At 45.7% G+C, this 17,219-nt stretch overlaps 1 protein-coding gene across 2 annotated transcripts in view; it reads right to left on the bottom strand.

The window, feature by feature from the left end:
• The window catches only part of LOC135912699 (uncharacterized), a 347,304-nt gene that overhangs the window by 316,316 nt on the left and 13,769 nt on the right, over nt 1–17,219 (bottom strand). The gene's annotated exons all lie outside the window — the stretch shown is intronic.

Here is a 17,219-nt window from a genome sequence, read left to right as displayed (position 1 = left end):
CTTTGTCCGGACCCGATGACGTAGCTCAGTGGCTACACCGTAGCGCTGTTGAGCTCGAGGTCATGGATTCGAACCCGGCGGTGGCAACCATGTTTCTATCGGGGACGAAAAGCGTAAACTCTCGTGTGTAGCTAAATATTGGTGCACGTTAGCAGACCGCACCGTAAAAATTATCCGGAGTCCCCCACAACAGGGTGCCGGATGATCATATGGTGGTTTAGGCACGTAAAGCCCCAGCATTCAAAAAATTTATTCGTCTTTTTTTTTGTTTGCTGGAGAACGTTCAATTTTGGCCAATATCCCACATTGGGCATGCACGACAGTCATACACCTGTTTACAGTCAGGTATGCTGGCTACACTTTTGCTGATGGTTAGACGAAACTCACTGTTATTAGTTATTATAAAGAGTTTGTGAGCGTACAGGACGAACGGCAAAAACGACGGCTGATTTCGAGCTGCCGGAAGTATATCGTGGGAAAAGGGGCTCTACCAAGCAGCAATAAATCAAGTAGTGACCTGATTCCGACACGCCTCTGCCCCTATGGAGTATAAGAGAGAAAAAACTTAGGTCACATATGGAGGCCCGCAGATATGACCTGTATAATGCACACAGAAGCTTCGTATCGTGTTCTTTTACTATGGAAGAGTACGCAAAGACCACAGAACGGAAGATGCCAAGGTGTACCATCATTCATTTACGAGAATAGACCCAGATCTTCTTCAAAGTTAGCACCAAAAAGAAAAAAAGAAAAAATTCTAGCTGCAATCGATACCGTCTTCCTATACAGCAGCTTTCCGTGCAGCTGGTAATGTCCATATCTCCTTTCTTTTTTATGTATTTAGCGTTAGTTTGGTTAAGGGTGAAGTAAGGCCCCATATTCATGCGCATATTATGAAACTTCGGCGCATTCAAACGAGGTTTCAATGTGCATGATAAATGAAGGCGCGCTCGCAGAGAGGTTGCTGGAAAAAGAAAAAGAAAGAAAGGCTGCAAGAGTAGGGGATTAGGCAACCACCGAAGTGAACTGCTCTTTTTAGTCAACTCGCATTGGAAGCGACGATAAGACGAAAGATATCCGAAAGCCGAAGAAGCAACGTCACTATGAAAGAAATAAAAAAAAACGTCGGCCTCTTTCTATACTTAATGAAGACGTTTAGAGGAGTGGAGCAGACAAAAGGCGTGCGACTTCGCGGAGAAGAAAAATGAATTTATAACGCGAACAAAACTCTACTCCCTCAGCTTTTCATCGTCGTTAGGCGATGCAGTCAAAAGCAAAACACGATATTCTAGTGACCGATGGCTGCAGAATTTCGATTTTAGGGCCTCATATATCTTGCACGCATATAAAAAGATTGAAATCTTTAGGAATTGTGAAAAGCGAAGTTGAGAGCATCATGACTAGTGCAAACATGCAGATAGCGTAATTTTATGAAACTGTGTCAATTAAGATTCAGAGAGCGAAGTTTTGGCGCGTCCTTCGTGGCTTTAATGAACACCTGCATTTTTGCAAACGTAACCTTCGCGACACCCACGTAACTCATGGAAGACGTCGCCTGTAAAAAAGCTTTAAAATATTCTTCTGCGCGTCAGACGTGACAAGAGCATTAATGCCGCGACACGTTTATGAGACAAAAGACGAAGGCACATCATGCAACTGTAAAACAACGCGAGGAAAACACTGCAGTACACGTGAAACAAACGCAAAGACCAGAACGTGAGACACCAGTGGCCCTGCTTTCGCCAGAGGAGACGGAACTTTTAATTAATACTAATGGCGACGCACAGCCGCCCGCACATTGTATGGCTCGAAAGTGTGAGCCACTTCTTAATTACGTTAAAAATTACGGGGAGGAAACAGATACACTACAGGACGCGAACTGTTTCGAGGTCTGTCATATCATGAGAATGGGCGCGGATGGCCGTTATCGATGCTTCTGTTTTTCTATTTGAAAGCAATTACTCTTTTTCCTTCCTTTTTTTGGTGATGAACCTGTACGCGTGCGCAACAATCTACACACTTTTTTTTTCCTGATCTTCTAGAAGCTGTAAGACTTCATTCATCCTGTCTTCTTTCTTTTGTGTGTGTTTGTTTTGTATGCGCTACAATGGCTGTACCGCATCAAGTGTACCAACCTGTCGCATACGAGGGCTCATTGGCCAGTTGCCTTCTGCCAACCTCACGCACCAGCTGACCCCTAGGGTATAGAAATTACGTTCTGCACACACCGCCGAGCTCGTGAGTTGCGTCGCTAGTTAGCACACCCAATGTTTCGTGTTGTACACATGCCGAAATACCCAGGAAAGTAGTGCAATTTGGAAGATCGTAGCCCGCTCAGTGCAAAGACGAGAGTTTGAACCCGCGATCTGGGGCTAGTTGTTTTTCTTTCGTCCGTTTTGACTTCCCTTTAATTTACTATGTCTACGCTTCAATTATTACAAGTGCTAATTTGCCCTAAGCTTTCCTTGGTTTCATCGTCTGGCTTCATATGATAGCGGGACCCCGCTCCTGTGCCCTCGTTCATTGCCCAAAGACAAGTATTTTGAGGATAAAACAACGCGTTCCTGGTCACTTTTCGACAAAGCGCCAAAGGGGCGAAGGCACTTTTTTCTATGGAGTAACTCTCGAGTGCAGATAAAAAAACGCCTAAGGACCTGCGCCCGCATAACGTGCGAAAGTGGGTCTGCTTCTTCGCACGACGACGAGGAGCAGGCGTATAAGCCGGCAAGGCGGAACCGGAAGTAGGCACCCGGAAGTGATGAAACAAGATAAAAAAAGAGATAAATTTTCAAGGAAAACGCGCAATTTTCGTCGGTTCTTTTCACCCCGAGTGCGTTGACTCTCTCCTGTCTGCGACCCAGACAAAGCAAATAAAAGTTTTTTTTAAGTTATCTTAGAGACACGTCTCGTCCTCCCCTTTCTCAACATCTGTGCTGGAGGATCTTAGGAGGAAGCTTCAGCTCGAACTCAACTCCGACGCCGCCTATTCAAATACATGCGAAATGCAAAAACGCTTTTCTGAGATCCCCCCATGGCGGATTTCAATAAAATTTGTTGCATTTGAAAGAAAAAAGTTAAGTTCTAGTGACTGGTGGAAGCTAAATTTCGATTTAGAGTTTGAACTTCTTTATTATGTTTTCAAAAATTGGTAGCTTTGAAAAAAAGTAGAAGCACGAAGTTTCTACATTCGTAGCTCCGCACTTAGAACAGATATCGTAGTTCTGTAAATGCATCCATTAGAGCATTCAAAGCGGACAAATTTGATACGTCAATTTATATTTTACGTGAATCTGCTTCATTGTTTACGAGGGTTCAGCAAAAGTTCTACTCACGACTTTGTGACTTCTTGAAAGGCATGTATAATATGCCCTTTAAATGTACTATCAGGTTCCATTTACAGAACTGTGATATAATTTTTCATTGCTGAGTTAAAGAGTTGTAAGCTTCATAATTTCATTTTTCTCTAATTCACGATTTACACCAATTTCTATTAAAAAATTCACGAGCTAAATCAAAAATTAGAAACAAACACTCCCTAGATTTTAACGTTTTCTTTTAAATGCAACAAACCTCATCAAATTTGGTGGCATGGTTTCTGAGAAAACCAATTTCTAATTTCCCATGTATTTAGATAGGGGGCTCGGAGCAAAAGCTTCCTCTTCAGTCTCAGTCTCTTGAGTTCTCAATTTCTAGAGCTCCTCCTCACTTCTCGAAGGATGTTAGCAGACGACGCGCCTGGGGGAACTTTCGCAACAAAAGCAGGAATATATCGCTTTCTCTATTTTGATCCTGCAAAATACCGGCTATATTTTGTTCTTATGAAGCCAAACTAAATATCATTGGAAGCTTTCCAAAGAATATGCCTGATAAAAAAAGGTGTCTTGATTCCTGAAAAACTGGCACTACAATGGGGAAAACAGGGACACAGTGTGGAGTCTTTAAAACAGTGACAAGTAGCATCTTTACAATAAAAAAGAATTTTTTTTCTAAAGCTACATAGTTGGTATGAAAGCACTATCGGTTTCAGCCATGCCTACAGTGAACGATGTTGGTTTTAAAGACGGGATATCTCGAAAACAGAGTCTTGCTTCAAAAGCTTCACTTAAGAACGACATCTTCCATTATTCCTACTTTATGTGTTCGATCGGAAAATTAAATAGCCTTCCGTCATTAATTATTTCCTCTTTATCGAATGACGCTCCTTATTGTGCGTTAAATGTTTAACCTTTACAATATTCGCGTTGTGTTAGATTTCCTGGTCACCCCCTCGACCTCCACCTCTGCTTTAATGCCTCTGCAGGTGATGCAGGTCCAAAAATCAACAAATATTACTTATTTGTCTACGTTGGACATGGTTTAGCTTTATGAATCAAGGCAATGAAGAGAAAAACGTCTGAGATTTCATGCAAACATTTTTAACTGCGAAACGAAGTGGAAAGAACGCTCTATGCGGTAGGTCGTTCTAGGTGTTCAGAAAATAACAAGAGAAAAACGGGGGTGGGGGGCAATATTTAGTGGGCCGGGAAAAAACATGATCCCTAAAGTTCCGTTACTCACTAGTTCCGTTCTCCATTGTGCAGCTCGCTCGTCGGTGATGGAAAACTGTATTGTACTTCAGCGTTCTTTCCTGCCATCTTTTTCTTTCGGCTATCTATCTATCTATCTATCTATCTATCTATCTATCTATCTATCTATCTATCTATCTATCTATCTATCTATCTATCTATCTATCTATCTATCTATCTATCTATCTATCTATCTATCTATCCACTCAGCCACCTCTTTTTTTCTCGACTATGCAAGTCTCACATCCCACCCTTATGTCAATCCATAGAAATGTGAGCATTTTCACTGCTAGTTCCCATCGTTCTCTTGTCAATTTTATGAAAAAAAAAATCGAAGCCTAAGCGAAAGCGTCCACAACCTTTGCCTCGCCGCTTGCATTCTTTGTTCACGAACACGTGCCGCATCACGCAGACGCATTCCAGTCTATCGATCCACGCACGCTGAGTCTCGCGCGTTACACGAGAAGGCCACGACGAATCGGTAAATGGTAAATCAAATCCCCGCGCCGAACGACAAGCTGTTCTTCTTGTAGCCTCAAAAACGCAAAGGCAAGCAAAGAGGTACCTGCATCCGTTGCTCATTTTTATCTTCGCTACTGTCCTCGTCTGCTTGCCGCGCGAAACCTTGTTTGCCACACTTTTCAAAACTCGGCCAGCGCCGCATACGGACTGTTCGCGTCACCACTCACCGTTTCATACCCGTCATCCCTTCCCGACAACCACCGTGTGCTTTTTCCTCTCCGCCGCTCGAATTGAATTCAAGCTTTTCTTATTCGCCAAACGTGGTCTCCGTGTGTCGTCCACAGCTTCGCTGTTTCCGGTTCGTGTTTGCCCGCTCCTGTCACTCTTCCCGTTTTTATCGGAAGAACCTGCCGGCCGCGTCGGAAACGTTCCTGTGCCATTCTTCGCCTCGCGATGCGTGTTTTGCTGTTCCGTAGTTGTTAGTTGTTGGCAAGTACGCTTTCGCAGCAGGGGATTCGTTTGCACCGCATGGTTATATTTGGAAACATTGTGCAGAAGGAATCACGTCCCCCCTTTGCCGTTAAATACTCGCTGACAGGTGACACGCGTTACCGTCTTCTCTTCGGGCTTCGGCTCGGCTGCGTATGTAACGTCTGCCCCGTCGCGTTTCAGCTTACGTTTCCACAGGCCGACACGCGTTTAAAGGAAACGCAGGGCACCGTGTTATAGACAGATGTTTCCTCGTGAGAAAGCACGCACGTGGGTTTACTATTGTACCACCAGTGCTGCTTACAGTTCGCGTAATATTTTGCTGCGTCAGTAGTCGTTCCGCACCAAGGTTCCGGTGAACATCGACGAGGGTGGCGATTTGGGCTTTTAGTCGGCCATCATTGAAATGTATCATCAGTATAGCGTAACAAAGCAAGGACACCGTGGTTAACATCGCTGTGCACGTGGTTGCTTGGGGGTATAAGTATGATCGATTCCGGAAGTAAATTTTCGTTGTTGATAGTTAGCACTTTTCTTCGTCCTCGTTTTTTTTTGTGTGTGTGTCCGTGCTTTGTTGCGCTATACATATACCTTCCGGGAAACATATCTGTCGAACACTTAACGACGGTAATCAGTTCCACCGAGAAACAATTTAAAATGTCTACAGACATTTTCTTCAAAACGGGTTTTTTTAAAACTGCTATACGAGGGATGCAGTCTTGTTAAGTGTAATCAATGTACATCGGTTTAAAAAAGACTGAAGCAATATGTGCTTTAGATAAATCTGCTTTTTTGAATGTTTCTGTTTTCCTTTTCCAAAAGCACAGCGACACCTGAAAAGTAAGTAATAGGATAATAGGATAATGTGTGGTCGACAAAATAGTGTTGATGCTCGTACAGTAAGTACGACAAGAGGCACGGGCTTTCATTAGTCGCCTCGGGGGACAAATGATGTCTATCGGCTGGAACAGTTACCATAACAACGCGCAAGAGAGAGAGAGAGGGAGGGAGAGAGAGAGAGAGAGAGAGAGAGAGAGAGAGAGAGAAAGAGAGAGAGAGAGAGAGAAGAATGCAGAGAAAGGCAGGGAGGTTAGCCAGAGGTAGTTCCGGTTGGCTACCCTGCACGGGGGGAAGGGTTAAGGGTGATAAAAAGAGAAAGAGAGTAAAAGGGGGAGATAGAGAAAAAGATAGACGAGCACAAACAAAGCGGCGCGTACACTATAGAGCGGTAGGGGGCGGCATTCTTAAAGTCTATCATGAATCCCCGTGGACCACAGCAACCTTAAAACGCCAGTAAGGCCTTCAACGCAGATGTTCTTTCGGAGCACTAGCCTAAAGCTTTCAGTTCTCATAGTGGACGATTGTCCAACTTTTCCAGTACTTTGCACAACACTTGTCTCTGGGCACTATATCGCGCACAGACACAGATAATATGTGCGAGCGTCTCATCGTTGTTGCATGTGTCGCACATGGGGCTATAGGCCATTCCAATGAGGAAAGCATACGAGTTCGTAAAGGCAACGCCTATCCACAAACGGTATAGCATGGTCTGTTCACGTCGTGGTAACCCAGGCGGGAGGTGCATCCGTATGTCCGGAGACAACGAATGCAAACGACACATGGAGAAATCGTTCGGGTCCCACAGCGGCAAAGTACAATCACGGAACATCAATCGCCGCCCAGCCGCAGCAATCTGTTCGCGAGAGCGGAATGAAGACTCGTTGACCACTTTGATGGGAACAACGCGCAAAATCTCTGTGGGAACAAACGGCAGAAACGTATACGAAGTCGTGCCGAAGCCTAAGGATACTGAGCAGCAGAGTCGGAACTGCCGGTCCACCTTCTCTCTGACGACGCAGGTTAGGCTCAACAAGGATTGCATTTGAGTTAGCTTCGAAGAAAACTGAAGTCACTGCTACTCTTACAAGGAGAATTATTTAGTGTTTATCAGAGCTCTGGGAGTACTACAGTCGGGCCTTTTCACCAATTTAGATCTTCCCGGCCCTTCGTCTTTGCCTGTCGTGTAGGTTACTTGCTTACCTCAAACAGGCCAGGGGTCTATTCGTCGACTCCCTGTTTCGAAGGCGATTCCAATGACTGATAATCATCTATCAGGAAGCCTTCAGGCAAATCTTGTTGGTCGCCCAAAATGATCCTAAAATACACTAGATCCATTTAGATGAGTAAAGTACTCTTTGAAAACTGGTTTCGCTCATGTTGCAGGAAAGGGTTGGTTTGTAGCAAAAGCAAAGTTGGCGAGAGGTTCCTTTTAATGTGGCATATATATAGACGCTCGATGCCCGCTTACACCGCCACCATGCTGTCGAGCTATCGACAGCGCATGCGCAGCCCTCGCATGGTGGTTTATATCTCCAGAGATGCGAAGCACCTTAGGCTCCAAAAATGAAGAGGTCACGTGCAAGTCTAACCAGGAACTTCAAGGTGGCTTCTATCCCCATCCTTGGTCTTTTATGTCTTTGCGCGGCTTCCACGCGAGGTTAGGCTGATATTTGTTTCCTGCCCCAGAAGTGTAATTTGGATACCCAGGCCTAATTGAAATTTATAGTTAGTGTACCAATTTGTTATCGAAGCCACCACTGGTAAATTTGTCTAAAAATAGTTTTGGGGTTTTACGTCCCAAAACCACGTTTTAATTATGAGATATGCCGTTGTGAGGGGGCACCGTATTCATGTTAAACAGCTTGCGTTATTTAATGGGCACTCCATGCAGGGTACCCAAACTTTTTTTTTTTCGTCCAACCAGAATGCGGCTGCCGCGCGGCCGCGGTCGAACCCGCTTCCTCGTGCGTCACAGAACAACGCCGCGGACATTGAGCCGCCGCGGCCACTGGCGGCTTCGTCCTGACGGTTTCGCAGAGCCCGTTCGCAGGTTTCACCCAACCAATCGTACGAGAAGACCGAAGTTCAAGAGCCACGAGTAGTACGCATGTGATGCATTACCTGTCAAGGAGTCGCGTAGTTTGTTTCTGTCATCACATCCTCTGCGCCAATGATGCAGTCACTCATATATTTGCTTCTTACATGCTACGTACGCCCCCTTTCTTTCTTTCTTTCTTTCTTTCTTTCTTTCTTTCTTTCTTTCTTTCTTTCTTTCTTTCTTTCTTTCTTTCTTTCTTTCGCTCTTTCTTTCTTTCTCTCTTTCGCTCTTTCTTTCTTTCTCTCTTTCTCTCTTCCTTTCTTTCTTTCTTTCCCGAAGAACGACACCCGGCCTTCTTTGACAGGCTCAACAACCGATGTCACTTGTTTCACCAATCCCGCCAACCCTGAGTGACCTCAGAGTCTGCCTTTGCCTTCGTTTTATACATACCAGCCGCCGGCAGACTGGCGTCGTGTTAAACACGAGGGTTTCTTCTTGCGTAGACGCCATCTTGGTGTTTGCGCTTCGTCGCGCCCGCCACCGGGGAAAGCAATTACGAGGCGTAGTTTGCGTCTTTAAAAATCTTGTCCCGCCACGCGTGTCAGCACTCGCCCTGCTGCCAACGCTTCTTTTATTATATGCGGTTTTTTCAATCTAGCCATCGCGACCTCCTGTGACCGTGCAAGGATTCATCAACACTCTACCCGAATAGCCCAACCCCTGCTTCTTACCCGGGCAACTCGAGATGTCCACGAGCGAGCAAACTTTCTTAGCCCTTCTTCTTGTCAGTCCTAGGCTACACGACGAGATAGGTTGTTTGCACGAACGTGGACGAAGATAAATAGTGTCAGGGAAGGACATCGTATGTGCGAGAAAGAAAAAACGGGGTCGAGAGTGTGGAACCCCCTTCTTTACCAGTTTTGTTGGTGCCGCTAAGTATAACTGCTATAGTTCAGCGTTCGTCACGCGGTCACCCCGCTGAGTTTCTCACCCAAGAAATGGTCATCGTCTGTTTGATAAGTCTGTGCAAAAGTTCGCAGATTTACTCTTGAGATCGCTTTTCAAAATGCAATATCCATTCTTATCGTTAATATCTGTTTAGTGGGCAACATGCCAGATAGCTGAGACTCCACTCCTTCTCTTTAAAGACGTCTCTGAGAAGACAGCCGCATGCTTCGGGCTAGACCACGAACCCTAGAGCTCGCGTTGCCGGACTTCTTCATGCAACACCGCAACAGCAACCGCAAGAAAAATACATTGCATAACGCTGTTACATATTCAAGAACTCGTAACAAGATTCGAGCAAAGCGGCAGTGATGGTTTCTGCCCGAAAGCTCGCAACAAACGAAATAAGTTGACCGGTTGTCCGTGTGCGCGCGTGTGTGTGTGCGTGCGTGGTGTGTGTGTGTGCGTGTGTGTGAGTGTGAGTGATCGCCGGCGTGTTTACCATTTCGTGTCGCAACCGTGTTTTCTGAGCAAGCATGAATTCTGGCCTCTCCCGTAGACCGCGGACTCGCAATCCATTTATCAACACAAAGCACATGCCTCACCGGTTTCGCCGAGAGAGGCGCAGGCGAAGGGAGACGCTTACTCGTTGCGAGTCTCGTCTGCTCTTTCGAAGTCGTCGTCTGCTACGGCGCACTTCTTCTAATCAACGCCAGCGCAAGCCGCTCGCCTCTCAACCATGCGTGCATTACGCAACGAAAGAAGTGCGCCCATGTTGCAACGACCTCCCTGCGAAAAGCACAGAAGCAGCGGTGCCCCAGCTATGTGCGCGAACGTACGTCTATCTGCTCTGCACGTTTGTTTTAACGCGATAGCGTTAAGGAGCTCGTGTCGCAGAAAAGCCGGTGTCGTCGGCGTCGGGTGTCGGCGTCGGCGGCGTTGACCGTGAGCGATAAATCACGGCAGGCGCTTCATAAATAAAAAGCAACTTCCAAGATTGGCCCGGTGGGAATCGAACCAGGGTCTCCGGAGTGTGAGACAGAGACGCTACCACTCAGCCACGAGTTCGATGCTTCCAAGCGGTGCAAACGCGCCTCTAGTGAATGCGGTGTTGCCTTCGAAACGAGCCGTGGAAAGTTATACTGCGGTGTATATCGGTAATTATGAACATGTAACGTACAGAAGTCACAATTACACGAGTTGCGAAGTGCGTTTCCGCTGCATTTCTTCTGCGCTTTCCGCACACGCAGAGCCATCTTGCGGCAAACACAGAAGACCCCCTCCTCTCAATGTACGGCGCTGCCCCGACAGGAGGCGCGCCGCGCGCGCATTGGGACCGCTGCCAGGCGCGTCGCGGGACTCCCTATCCTCTGACGACGCTTCGCCGTGCTCCCGGTTTAGATTACTATCTATCTCTCTGCCCGTGCCGATCGCGACGTTTGGCTGGCGTAGATCGTTTCCCCTCCGAGACACCGAGTTCTTTGGTTCGTTCCGTTCGCTCAGGCGCACGTTTCGTTGCCGCGCCGAACGCTGCGTTGCTCGACGCTCACCGCGTGATAGGTGGGCGCTAAGTCCGATGCGGGGCGCATCGTAAGTGATCGCTGTGCCGTAGCGCATTGTCTTATACCCCTTGGCGGGTCGACGGGAACGCTATCGCGTCCCACTCTTGAAGGCGAAGCTTAAGCGTCCTCCAATTTTATGCGAAGCATATTACGAGGGCTCAACCCAGCTCCTCAGGCGCGGCGGTGACCATGAAATCACGTGACACCGTGACGTCACGACAGAGGAGAACCGGCGCTCCAACTCCCGCCGTCGCTCACGGCGTCGCGCCCCGCATCGGACGCGGTGCGCGTCGAGCAACGCAGCGTTCGGCGCGACAACGAAATGTGCGCCTGAGCAAGCGCCGCACGCCTGAGCCGACGTTATGCGAAGCATATTACGAGGGCTCAACCCAGCTCCTCAGGCGCGGCGGTGACCATGAAATCACGTGACACCGTGACGTCACGACAGAGGAGAACCGGTGCTCCAACTCCCGCCGTCGCTCGCGGCGTCGCGCCCCGCATCGGACGCGGTGCGCGTCGAGCAACGCAGCGTTCGGCGCGACAACGAAATGTGCGCCTGAGCAAGCGCCGCACGCCTGAGCCGACGCCGACGACACCGGCTTTTCTGCGACACGAGCTCCTTAACGCTGTCGCGTTAAAATAAAGGCTAGTATGCTTCGCATCCTGGGCTTAACCTTAGCTAAGCCACAGCCATTTTTTTTTCGTGCTCTGCTTACAGCGTCAGCCAGCCAACTTCATAACGCGCCAAGCGCACCCTTCGTCTCTTGGAGTTGGCGTGTCTCGAGCGAAATGAAATTTCGGGCGACCGCGCTTTGGTTGTGCGAGCTGCGTTTCTTTGTGCGTCATCGCAAACAAACCCGGCGATCACGCGGCGTCGGCTTGCGGAGCACGGCGGCCGTTCTTGCTCTGCAAAGCGTGCTTCTCCTGCGATGCCGTCTTAATGTGGCGAAACCAGCTTGCCGTGTCGGCGAGCACGCTGGTGCAGAGGCTGGTGCCAATGCATCTGAAACTCGCATTGCTCGTCGAAATGTGCCCCTTAGTGACGCCCCAGTGAAAACGAGACGCCACTCATTCTGCCAGTGGTTCCTTTAAAAGGCGTGTTGTCGTGAGAATGTGGGCATCACAGGCATGGTTTAGTCTTGCATACTACAACCTCCTGTACAGGGTGTCCCAACTATTATAAACCGTGATTTAAAGACATGCAAATGCCACGTAGCTGGACAGAACCAATGTAATGTTGTTTGCCGTCGCTTGGAGATACTCAGATTATTTTCGCATTCCGCCTAAATACAGAATTAGTCTTATAATTATTGAACATCTAAAGTACTATAATTAGAATATAGGTGTCACTGAGAAAATAAAAGGGCAACCTGAAAAACTCCCGATACAGCTTTCTGTTGCTCAATACGTGCTATATAAACGTGTTTTTCAGAGTGTGAAAAAAATTCGGTTAATACACGCATAATTGCCGCGCGACTAGCCGCTCGAGCACTTTGCACTTTCCTGAATTAATCAAAGTAGGACGTAGCATTATCCCCACAATTATGCCACAATTATGCTCTGAAGCCACTCCAACCCTCTCCAGACACAAACTCTCTTCTTTCGTTTTACTTTATCATGTCTTCTATTCTTCTCGCGTAACAAATATGGGATTTTGGGATAGCCGGCTCTGATTTAGCTTACCTTTCCATGCTTCTGCATCTAAACAAAAAAAACGTGCCTATTCCCGATGATGATCCATAATGGCAACCCTTTGAATTGGGATAGCGACAAATAGCCGTCTAGCCTGTGTGGGATAACTATATGTCACTGTATGCATTTTATTCTAGCGTTCTGTATGTTTCTCATTCATCTTGTAAAGTTGCGGATGCCTGTGACGACTATATGCAATATTCTTCCTAAGTTTTCTTTCACGATGATGGTGACTTACTGGCGTCCTGACCTAAAGGAGGCGGCGACAAGCTGCCTCTAAGCCTGCTTGATCTAATCAAGTTTTACTACATCTACAGCAATCTAGAGTTCTGCCTACATCTTAGAGTGATCTTTTCCGTCTTCATTAAAACATCTATATTTATATTGTACCGTAACCCGTGCATGTAACGACGCCGGCTTTACCGATGTCTCTCCTGCTTTTTTTCACGAATACTTTAAAGGTCTCTTGATTATGTCGACCGCTAACCATCCGATACTTCTATTCGCGTTGAATCCCAGCACTTCAGGTAATTGAGACGCCGGAATTTTATTATTATTATTGTTGTTGTTGTTGTTGTTGTTGTTGTTGTTGTTGTTGTTGTTGTTGTTGTTGTTGTTGTTGTTGTTGTTGTTGTTGTTGTTGTTGTTGTTGTTGTTGTTGTTGTTGTTGTTGTTGTTGTTGTTGTTGTTGTTGTTGTTGTTGTTGTTGTTGTTGTTGTTGTTGTTGTTGTTGTTGTTGTTGTTGTTGTTGTTGTTGTTGTTGTTGTTGTTGTTGTTGTTGTTGTTGTTGTTGTTGTTGTTGTTGTTGTTGTTGTTGTTGTTGTTGTGGTGGTGGTGGTGGTGGTGGTGGTGGTGGTGGTGGTGGTGGTGGTGATTATTTATTGGCATCTCCTTTGAAACGGAGCGTACACGGCGAGCCACCTAGCCTGCTTGCTTTAATCAGATATGCTGTACATGTTTTTCATTCTAGCATTTTTTGTAGACACCTCCATAATCAGTTTTTTTTTCTTTTCTTCAAAACTTCTCTACTTATTTTGCATCGCTACCTATGCCTGTAATCGATCCGGTTGTATCAATTTCTGTTCTGCTATTTTTCTACCAATGCTCTAAACGTCCCGCTTATCTCGACAGCTGACCAGTCGATGTTTCTGTCCACGTTAAATCTAAGTGCTTCTGGACGGTGTACGTTACCTCCCGGTCTCAACTGGGTAAATTCCTTCGCATTCCATCCATTAGGATGTGCTGAGTGGTCTCCGGATTTTTGCTGCAGCGTACACACGTCTCATCTTGTTGCGAATATTTGCTCCAGTTTCTTATTGTTCTTAGCCAACCGTATCGAGCCTCAAATATCAACGCACTTTCCTTTGTGTTATCATAAATATTTTCCCTCCCAGTTTTTCCCCATTTCTTCTAAATTTCCATGGTCATTTTTGTTTTCATTCTTTGTATCCAATTCACTGTCTCTTTCTCTCTTACTTTCTTTCTGATGACTCCTGGTTGTCTATTTACACTTTCAATTACCTTGTACTTCACTGCCAACTTTCTGTACCTCTTCCTCCACTCTGTCTCCAGGATTTTGAGGTACAGATTCTTGTGCACTTTAGCCGACAGCTTATTTTGAGTCATATTCCTGAGTCTTCCTTCAAAACTAGCTTTCCCCTGCGCTTCAAAGAGGCCCAACCACCGTTACCCTGCACTGCCTCATTTGTGGTTTTGCGGTGGGCTCCAGAAGCCAGTCGGCCCAGCGATATTTGGTTAACTTCCAACACCGACAAGCTGTCCAGTTTGAAACAAAGAACGGCGCTTGCGAACGTTTGCACCAATGAGATGATGGCGCCGTCTAGTGATAGAGAACGATACCACAGCGCCGACACTGTGCCCTCCGAGACTGGACGACGCAAGAAGTCGCGCCCCGTGATCTCGACGTCGTGCCGAGACGAAAGCTCTGCGCGTTTATCGGTGCAGTGTGGCTACGTAGGGTTCCCCAAGGGAACGACCCGAGGGTACGGAAACGGCAGCATTCGATTGCCGGCAACTCTGTTGGTACCAGGTGCATTCTTCTTCTTTTTATTAATTTTTTTGAAGGGCCAGGGGGAGATAGAGAGAGAGATTTGACTCATCCTAAACATGTGATAAAATATGTTGCAGGGACCCTTCAAGTGGGCTGTATTTGGTGTTTTGCACAATTTACATGAATAGATGAGTATTGGCAATTGTAGTATTGTTTTCTGCATTCGCTTTTCATTCAGTTTTGTACGCGTATTATGTCTCCATCGCTTCAAAATAATCACTTGTGTGCATTTCATGTATTATTATTATTATTATTTTATTTTGTATGTTTACTTAATGTAGCGCTATTGTTGAATTCCGCATGCTCTCCAGGTCTTATCAAGTAGTCTGTGGCAACTTCTTGCCTGGGGCAACCCAAATTTGCGCGTTGAAATTAAGGTGGTTCGGCTTGGTTTGGACCATCATTTAAGAACACCGAGTTTGGGATGAAGGGTAAATTCAAGGTAACTTGATTTCACTTCGAAAGTGACTAATATAATAGAACCTCCAACGCGCAAAGATCCGTAATGTAGTATTGCTACTGATCCAAAAGTTCTCCTGCTTGATGACCTGCGATTTGTTGCATACTGTACTGGACCAGCCACATTGGGCTATTGGTGTAAGTGTATTGTGTGTACATTTTAGTGTGTTCTTGAACATATGAAAGTAAACTTCCATTCATTCACTCATTGAAAAGCAGTCAATAATGTCACTATAACGCAATTCAACGAAAGCCATGGCATGTACGGACGCACATTCACAATCCTCTGTAATGTACACCCCAAGGCATTCTCCCAGCCACCTGAGATGACATAGTGCTCCCAACCTCACGCCACAAAAAAAATTATGGCGTTTAACGTCCCTAAACTGCACAACAAGTTAGATGACTAACCACCGTGTTCTCAAACCATCTTCGACTTGAAGGTCTTCCTCCACTCCAAGGGTGGATGGATGGATGCTATGAGCATTTACATTGGAACGGGGTGGTGGGTTGCGTCACCAAGCTCTTGTTAATATATTGCCTAATGTCCTAGCTATCAAAAAAAAGAAAAAAAGAAAAGGAAAAAACCCCCACGAAGAATTTCCATCACCAACTTTCTCAACTCCTATTGGGAAGTTTCTTTTTGTACGCCTCCACTGTTTATCGTTTGCCTACTTTTCTTCCACCAATCTTCCAGTCGACACTTACTTGTTTCTATTACAGACATGTTTGCTTTCCACTTGCTCTCGCTGAACCCAAAGGCTTCAAGGAGCCCAGAGGTCCCTAAATCGACCACTGGGCACATATCTTCACATTCTAATTAAATATGCTCCATCGTTTCCCTAGATTTACCGCAGCAAGCACATGCTGTGGTCCTGAAGTGGTCCTCATATTGCTCTACGAAGATTAATGAAAATAAAACAAAAGCAGTTATCTTTCAGGCCAAAAATAAGCCAGTCGCTCCTCATGCCGATATTATTTTTAACTCTCGTCTTCTTGATATTGTTGACCATTTCGAATGCCTTGGTGTGGCATTTACTAAGCACATGTCCTGGGAATTTGATGTTAACTTTCTCGTGACTAATCTGGCTAGAATAACTGGAATAACCGCTCGTCTCAGATGCATTCTTTTTGCGAAACCTAAAACATTGATTTATAATTCTCTTTTGTATTCACCTGTTAACTACTGCCAACTTGTTCGGGGTACAACTACATTCTCCAACCTACAAAAAATTTACGTTATCCAGTAACGATACCTACGCCATGTTTATAATGCTGGTTTTGATTCAACAGCTGCAGGTTTTTTTCCATAGTGTGCATGTTATCACGGCTCAGAAACTATACCACTACGGTTTGAGTACTACATTTAAATATGATGTGATATATAACATAAACAACCTGCGTATTCTGGCACATTTAGAAAAAAATTAGCAATATTACACTACCAGACACGGTGAATATTGGAATGCTGTTGCACCTCGTTTGAACTCTGGCATAAAACGTCTATGTTATTCTTTGCCATCACTGTTAAACCATTATCAATATGCTAATTTTGATTTATTTATTTGTTCGCCTGCTGAACTTAGATCTAATTATGAAGAAGAAGAAAACTGATTTGACTTATCCTGGTATCTATTATTTTGGAACATTGTGTTTTGCTTTTGTTTTGCACTGATCAAATGCTTGCATTTGTTCATTGAATGTGTCTTTTTGTTGTTGTTGTTGTGGCCCAAACGCCGCTCATTACGTAGGGCTGCGGACTCGTCAAGCTGCCTGCTGGCAGCTTCTTTTTTTTTATGTCCTGCATCTGTAATGTACATGGTGTAAATAAACATTTTATTTGATTTGAACACTGTTAGTCCCTTCAAACGCAACCCCCCCCCCCTCGTCCTGTGAACCGTTCTCGTGTTTTTAGTTCTAACAGTCATCTAGTCAAAATTAAGAAGGGGGCCGACAGATGGAGTAGCACACTGTTGTATACAAATTGCAAGCAGGGATAACATGCGTCAGAAAGGCTGGCCCACGTTTTGATATGTGGACTTATATTCGTCAAGAGATGGGTCCACCTATCGAAACGTGGGCCAGCCTTTCTGAGG

This window comes from Dermacentor albipictus, chromosome 9, assembly GCF_038994185.2.
Source record: "Dermacentor albipictus isolate Rhodes 1998 colony chromosome 9, USDA_Dalb.pri_finalv2, whole genome shotgun sequence".
Lineage (NCBI taxonomy): Eukaryota > Metazoa > Arthropoda > Arachnida > Ixodida > Ixodidae > Dermacentor > Dermacentor albipictus.
The sequence above is the reverse complement of the archived record's forward strand: the minus strand, read 5'-3'. Positions and strand labels throughout refer to the sequence as shown.